The sequence below is a fragment of the Erinaceus europaeus genome, chromosome 3 (assembly GCF_950295315.1).
Source record: "Erinaceus europaeus chromosome 3, mEriEur2.1, whole genome shotgun sequence".
Taxonomy (NCBI): domain Eukaryota; kingdom Metazoa; phylum Chordata; class Mammalia; order Eulipotyphla; family Erinaceidae; genus Erinaceus; species Erinaceus europaeus.
Window position 1 is genome coordinate 214,141 of NC_080164.1, and position 7,951 is coordinate 222,091.

At 49.1% G+C, this 7,951-nt stretch overlaps 1 long non-coding RNA gene across 1 annotated transcript; it reads right to left on the reverse strand.

The window, feature by feature from the left end:
- Nucleotides 1-2,183: 2,183 nt before the first annotated feature.
- On the reverse strand, nucleotides 2,184-6,839 carry LOC132537617 (uncharacterized). The gene is made up of 2 exons (XR_009549073.1): nucleotides 6,666-6,839; nucleotides 2,184-2,691 (listed from the first exon to the last, which is right to left on the reverse strand). It is a non-coding gene; the product is annotated as an uncharacterized LOC132537617 (long non-coding RNA).
- Nucleotides 6,840-7,951: the final 1,112 nt, after the last annotated feature.

Sequence of the window (7,951 nt, forward strand, 5' to 3'; positions counted from 1 at the left end):
CTGGGCCTTAACCCCTCGCAAGTGCTGGAGCCTCTGTCCCCAGGAGCAGCTCATCCTGAGGGGACTCCCCCTGACTCTTGGTGGGTCGTTGGGTGGCTCAGGGTCTATATGGGGCTCACTGGGCTGTGTCCCAGCCTCCCAGACTCCACGCCTCTGCTGTCACCCAGTCTCTTCCATTCTGGCTACCCCACTGGGCACCACCGCTCCTCCTCCCCAGAGCTCTGCTAGTACAGGCTCAGCAGGCTTGGCAGCTCTGTGTCTTACAGGTTGTGGAAGATCAAACACAGAGAGATAGTTAAGTGCTGAGGTGAGGTGCAGAGGGGGGAGGGAGAGGGGAGGAAGAGAGCTCAACCATCTCCCAGGCCACCCCCTCTTCCTGCATTCACCAAGCCATCTATTCACTCAGTGTTGATTAAACACAGAGATGAGCTTGCCCCGGGGGAATAGCAACAGGCACAGGATGTGCCCTGGGGCTTTCCTGAGGAGACAGAAGAAGCAGGCACATGGGCACTGGCGTGCCACCCTGAGGAAAAGGCAGACTACAGCTAGGACAGCAGCTGGGACCCCACTGGGGCTGGTGCAGTGCAGAGGGGCCACTTGGCAAAAGTCCCTCCAAAGGTATTCAGCCAAGGTGTCACACTAGGGACTGCGATTTTCCTGGCTGAAGAGATGGGGGGGAATTCTGGGGTCTGGCTGGTAGCTCACCCAGTTAAGTGAGTTCAAGCCCTCACTTCCCCCCACCTGCTGGGGGAATTTCACAAGCAGTGAAGCAGGTCTGCAGGTGTCTCTCTCCCTATCTCCTCCTTCCCTCTCAATTTCTAGTCTATCAAATAAAAAAAGTAAATGGAAGGAAAGAAGGAATGAACGAACAAAGGAGCAAAGGAAAGAACAAAGGAAGAAATGGGGGGAAAGAGGAAAACTTGCCTCTGGGAGTGGTGGATTCGTGATACAGGTCACAAGCCCTGATTATAACCCTCGTGGCAACAAAGATAAATAAGTAACTATAAGTAGAGAGAAGAGAAATTGCTCTGCTTATAAGAGATAGAGAGAAGAGAGGGAAGGAGAAAGAATGGCTGGAAGTAGCAGCAGCAGCCACAGGTGTGCAGGCCTGGCTGTACACAGCAATTCCAGGAGCAGGTTCCATGAGTTCAAGGCCACGAGTGGGGCGCAGGCGAGGGCATGTATAGACAATGAGAAAGAAACACAGTTGGCCAGCACGTGGAAAAACACTCAGCCACATGCCCGTCAAGGACACTCTGAATCAAGTGTTCCTGCACTGTGTGGGCTGAGCAGTGGGCAGGCCTGTGGATCAGCTGACATCCCACAGGCTGCTTTAGGTCTGTAAACAGGCAGCTACAGCTTCACCTAGAGCTTCATGGGAACAGTCTGGGCAGCACATTTCAGAAGCTTACTTTCTGCAGACTCTCTGATTCAGTAACCCACCTTCAAGACTGCATCCCCCTGAAACAAACATGAATATATAGGAGCAAGAACTTAGCTATGAGAACATTCACAGCAGCAGCAAAGCAGAGAATTGGTTTAATACTTTTTTGAATATTTATTGTCACCAGAGATAACCTTGGTGGCAATAAAAACCTAGATAATATGTGGAAAAGTATGCAATATATATACATCAATATCTTTTTAAAATATTTATTTATTTCCTTTTTGTTGTCCTTGTTTTTATTGTTGTTGTAGTCATTGTTGTTGTAGATGTCATCATTGTTGGATAGGACAAAGAGAAATGAAGAGAGGAGGGGAATACAGGGTGGGGGAGAGAAAGACAGACACCTGCAGACCTGCTTCACCACCTGTGAAGTGACTCCCCTGCAGGTGAGGAGCCAAGGGCTCAAACCAGGATCCTTGTGCTGGTACTTGCACTTTGCGCCACATGTGCTTAACCCGCTGTGCTACCACCTGACTCCCACATAAATATCTTAAATGACACATATATAACATAAAATGTTTTATGATTTAGACAAAAGCTATCCTGCATTTTGTTAGCTGGGGGAGTGAGCAGTAGGTCTCAAATCAGCACAGCATCTGCTATAAGCCCTTGTTCTCTCAAGCATGTATATCCTTAGAAATACTATATATCTGTTGAAAGCACTAATTCTTATTTTCAGTGGTTAGGCTCTTAACATTTTCTATTGTTTTCATAATAAATATTTATTACATTACAATGAGACAAAAGTATTTTTCATTTTAAGAAATTTGTAGAGGGAAGAGTGCTCCAGTTCAACTGCCGCTGATTATATCATCCTGAAATGTAGGTTCAGAAAGGTAGCAGCTACCAGGAGAAAGGCAGCTTGTGGAACAAACTTCCTCCTGCCGGAGACTCCTGAGCAGTCTTTAGGAACAAAGCCTGCACTGGGTGAAACCAGTGGGCAGGGAGACCCATGCCAAGGAAAGTGCCAGGAGGTCACCAAGTCCCACTAGGGTGTGAATCTCTGGTTCTCTTACTATTTTCTTGGCACTGGTCAAGGTCCAGATGGGCAGTCATGGGATGAGGTGTGTGGTGGCCACTGCAAGACTTGGTGAGTCAGATGGGAGCTGACGGGAAGCTGTGATGGTGCAGAGAGGGCAACAGCAGCACAGGAAGTCAGACGGTGTCCTCAGAGGGCAGCAAGAGTCAGCGTGAGAGCTCAGGCTCCATCCACAACATGCAGCAGGAGCCCAGGACGGGGGCTGCTGAGGACAGGGAACAGGCAGGGAAGCCTGGTGGCACAGACACTTTGCAGAGCCCAGTCCGCACACATGCAGAAGGGGGTTGGGACACAAGGTCTCTGCACACTGGGGAAGCAGGCACAGGAGCACAGAGGATACCTTTGCACACTGTGGGAGGAGTCTAGTAAGGTGACCTCGCCTGGTGACTCGGCAGGTGTGGGGCTATGTGTAAGCTTGATAGAGCTTAGGGAAAACTCCCCCCATCCTTGGATGGAGGTCTGGGAAAGACACCCCCTTGTTAGCCTCTCTCACTGAGATGAGCAAAGGGGAAAAACAGTCTCTCAGACTTAGTTCTTCCCTTTCAGACTCTCAAGCCCACAGAAATCTCACTGCCTCTCCCCACTGACTGCAGGCCACATGGCTGCCTGCCTTAAGGTTCATTCAAAGTTCACAGAGTCACCCAGAGTTCACACAATCACCTCACTTTTGATCGCTAGAGAAAGCATACGCCATCAAACACCTCCCTGACATCAGTCAGTGAAACTCCAAACTCTATTTCCTTATAGCCTTTGATAAATATATCATGCTCTGTTTATCTTCTCTTTATCTCATCCTGCTGTTTTAACCCCTACACCTCTCTCAAATGCCTTTAGATAATTAACCTGTTTGCATCATGGAGAATAATTATCTTGACCTTTATGTATCGCATCAATTCCTGTCATACCAGCCCCCTACCATAGGGGCAAGCTGACCTTTAAGAAACCTGTAATTTCTGACATATTTGAAAAATGTTCTTTGTTTGGTTCTCTATTTAAGCCCATGTCCATCTGCCGATAAACGAGAGTGTTCCAATTCTCCCTGGTGTCTCTTGCCTATATCGCGGTGTCTCTTGAATGAGTGAAGGAGAACCGGTCATTTGCCTTCCTTGCTGGTAATCACCCTGTGGGAGTGCCAGCAGGCAGGCCAGTGGGAAGCTGGCCCAGGTGTGACTCACCCAGGTATAGGAGGGACACTCACATGGAGGGGCCTTTTGGAACCTTTCCTGGCCTGCGGGACCCTGTCCCCAAGCTTCCTTTTCACTGTGACCTCACTTCTGCAGTATCTCTACCTCATAACTTAATGAGAGAAGCTTGGAGCCTGCATGCCTATCATGGAGTGTTACCTTCAGTTGTTTCAAGAGCCCCCTGAGGAACCAACGGAGGGGGAGCTGGGGAGGCCCAGTCAGCCCTCCCCTCCATGAGGGGTCCTGGTGCGTTACCTCCATGAGACAATGCCCCCCAGCCCTGGGGGTGACAAGCAGGAATAAGAGCAAAATCTGAAGTTATCCATCCAAGTGAGACAAAAAGACACTGAAAGGTGACAAGTTACGGGACAGGACCAGAAGCAGCAGCCAGGGACCCAACAGCAGGGTGACTCAAGGGCAGATCTGCATCACGTCACCCACGTCACCACAGCCCCGAGGAACCCTGTGTCAGAGGGGCCCTGAGGAGCCACATCCCGGGAGCCCTTGATGGCCCCAGAGATGACACTGGCACAGCCACACATGGCCTCTGCTTGGTCTTGTACTCTGGTGCTGCCTGTTTGAGATTCTTTAGAGTTTTTTTTAATAATGTTCCAGTATTGTTTTTAATTTCACACTGAGTCTTACAAATGATGTATTATGAATACAGCTCCATTTTTATGGAAGTAAAATTCACACAGCAGAAAATTTGACATTGTGACCATTTGTGGATACAAGATTCAGTAACTTTCAGCACAGCTACAATATGACACCATTCTCACCATTTGTTCCAGAGTGCTTTCACCACTAAGATGAAACCCATTTCATTCAACATTCATTCTGTTTTCCATTCTCCCAACCTGTGATAAGCACTGATCTGTTGCTTTTCTTGCCTCTGTGGACTCGCCTGCTCTGGACATCTCAGACAAATGGCATCACTGAAGAAGTGGCTTTTAATGTCTGGCTTCTTCTTTTTTTTTTCTTTATATAATTGCCACTTAGGGTTTTCACTGGGGCTCAGTGCAGGCACTACAAAGCTGCCACTCTAGGTGGCCATTAGTTCCTTTTTCTTTTCTTTTTTTTTTCCCTTTCTATTTTATTAGATAGGACATAGAGAAATTGAGAGAGAAGGAAGATACAGAGAAGGAGACAGAAAGAGAGACACTTGCAGACCTGCTTCACCACCAGTGAAGCATCTTTAGTGCAGGTGGGTGGGGTCCAGGGGCTCAAACTGCCTGGCCCCTCTTTACATTTTAAAACTATGTTTTATTTGCTGTATTTTAATGAAAGAGAGAGAGAGACAGAGAGAGACAGACCAGAGCATTGCTCAGCTCTCTGAGCTGATGGTGGTCCTGGGGACAGAACTTAGGACCTCAGAGCCTCAGGCAGGAGGGTTTTCACATGACCAATGTGCTGTCTCCTCTGCCCTGGCTTTTTTCATTATTCTTTAAGTTTCATTTGCACTGCAGCATTGTGAAAAAAAATCTTCCTCTTTACATCTGCATAGTATTCCATTATGTGAATATGCCACATTTTGTTAATTGATGCTTCATGTTTTGATATGTTTTTAGTTTTGATATGTTTGTTCCTTAAACTCTTTGGCTACTGTGAAGAATACTACTGAACAAGCCAGTAAATAAGTTTTTGCTTGACTTTGAGTTTCTCTTCCCTTGAGCATATAAGTAGGAAGAAAATTACTGGGTCACTGCGGGCTCACTCCGAGTCCCCTGCCTCCCTGGCCACTGGAGGCAAAGGTCAAAACAGCCCCCTGGGAGACCTGGGGTGGCTCTGCCTGTTGGGGGTGATTGCATGGAGAGGAGAGAGCCAAGCCAGGTTCGTCCAGCTCTGGGAGAAACCTCAGAGGGGCTACTCGTTTATTGAGGGAGAAAGCAAGCAGATATACCCCCATTGTTCAGGAAGAAGGATGAGGTGATCATTATCACAAACACAAGGCATAATTGCATCTTGACCTACAAACTATCTGATCACACTGGAAAGTTACCGTACGAGGCTTGATCATGAGTTCACAATGCATACTTCTCCAGGGGTAAGTTACAGGCACTTCAGGAGAGAGGGGAAGGGAGCAGCTGAGCAATACCAGGATATATGCAGCAGTTTTCAAGTCAGCCAAGCACAGGACACAGTAATTCATGGCCTTTGTTATGCGGGTAGGAGAGGGCATACACAGAAAGTTTGCCCCATCCAGAGAAGCGACCCATCATTAGTTCACTAGGTCAGGGGGAACTGCCATTGTCTCTACCCCAGAAGGGGGGAGCTTGGGGTCGACCCACTCAGACTCTCATGGAAACAATGGCTTGGACTTCCCGGACAGTGGGCCCACTTCCCACAGGTCACATGGCAATCCTACGTTTAATGTGTTGAAAAGCTGTCAGAGGACACCACCATACCCTCTCTCCAGCAATGCAGAAGTTTCTGGGAGCTGGGTGGTGGTACACCTGGTTGAGCGCATTTGTAAGGACCCAGGTTCAAGCCCCCAGTCCCCACCTGCAGGGGGAAAACTTTACGAGTGGTGAAACAGGGCTGCAGGTGTCTCTCTGTCTCTCTCCCTCTCTATCACCCCTCTCTTGATTTCTGGATGTCTATATCCAGTAAATAAAGATAATAATAAATAAAAATTGAAAAAAGACGAAGTTTCTGGTTCTGCACATCCTCAACAGTGATTCCTACTGCTGGGATCAGAGCCATCTGCTTTTTTTTTGTGCTCCCTCTGTGAACAGTGGTGCTGAGCATCTCCTCAGGAGTGAAGATCGTTTCTGGAGAGAGACCTTTGCTCTCCTGCTAAACGTGTTGCCTGCCGCCACTGTTGGGTGACCTGGTGGTGGATCTCCATGAAGCTTCGGCTCTCTTACTCTCCACCTCAGATCCTCACAGCAGCCAGTCCCTGGGCTTGGGCAGCATGAGCAACTCCTGTCTTCTGTTTGAGAAGACTCCCATATGGACATTAGGCTTTCAGCACTTTCACCTCTCATCTCCTTACCTCCTTAAAAAGACAGGCATTTCTCCTGAAGGCTCCTGGTCCAGGCCATTCATCTTCACTCCCTAGATACTTGCTTCTGGCTCACTGAGTAGTTGAGACTACTTGAAAATAAATCTCAACCTTAGACAATTAACACCATCCCCAGATGTTCTCCCCATTGTGGAAGAAAGCAAGCCCTTGTCCAGCTCAGCCAGGGACCCTACTAAACAGCCCATCAGCCAGGGGCCATTCACAGGCACCTCCCTTTGAGGCAAGAACACTTGGTATAGCTCTCCTCCTCCTGAGGCCTCACACAGGAATTTTCACTTGGATAATCTCCAGCACATCTGAGAAGGAGAAAAGATTTGGATTGTGGTCTGGACTTTGTTAGGTTTCTGGCAGACATGGAGAACATGTGGTTTCTCCAACAGGATATTTCAGAGGGAGTTTTTTTGGCACCTAGTCTGCTCCCTGGGCTGGGCTGTCAGCTCCAGCCCTTCACAGGCATGTGCCCAGCAGTTTGCAGATTCATTCTGTCTGCCTCCCTGCTTCTGTGGAGATGAGCACATCTTCCACACACCACAGAGATTAGAAAGGAAAAATAAAATAAAGAATCTTCTATTGCTGTCCAGATCAGAGCTCAGCATCAGAATACCACTTGGAGATGGCAAGGAACAGCTTAGCCCTGGATCAAGCCTAAGCCAATAGGTGGATGACATTCTGATTCTTTCTCCATGGTCCCAACACAAATCCCAGAAGTTGAAACAGCTCCCAAGGTCCCTGTGGTCCAATGTTCTGAACACCTGGATCAGAGACCAGCTCACAGTCAGACGGTACCGTGACGCTCAGCAAGTCACAGCCTCTCCCAGTCCTGAGCTCAGAGACCAGCTCACAGCCAGACAACACTGTGACGCCCAGCAAGTCACGGCCTCTCCCAGGCCAGAGCTCAGAGACCAGCTCACAGCCGGATGGCACTGTGACACCCAGCAAGTGACGGCCTCTCCCAGGCCTGAGCTCAGAGACCAGCTCACAGCCGGATGGCACTGTGACACCCAGCAAGTGACGGCCTCTCCCAGGCCTGAGCTCAGAGACCAGCTCACAGCCGGATGGCACTGTGACACCCAGCAAGTGACAGCCTCTCCCAGGCCTGAGCTCAGAGACCAGCACACAGCCAGACAGCACTGTGACACCCAGCAAGTCACGGCCTCTCCCAGGCCTGAGCTCAGAGACCAGCTCACAGCTGGATGGCACTGTGACACCCAGCAAGTCACGGCCTCTCCCAGGCCTGAGCTCAGACAGCCGGACGG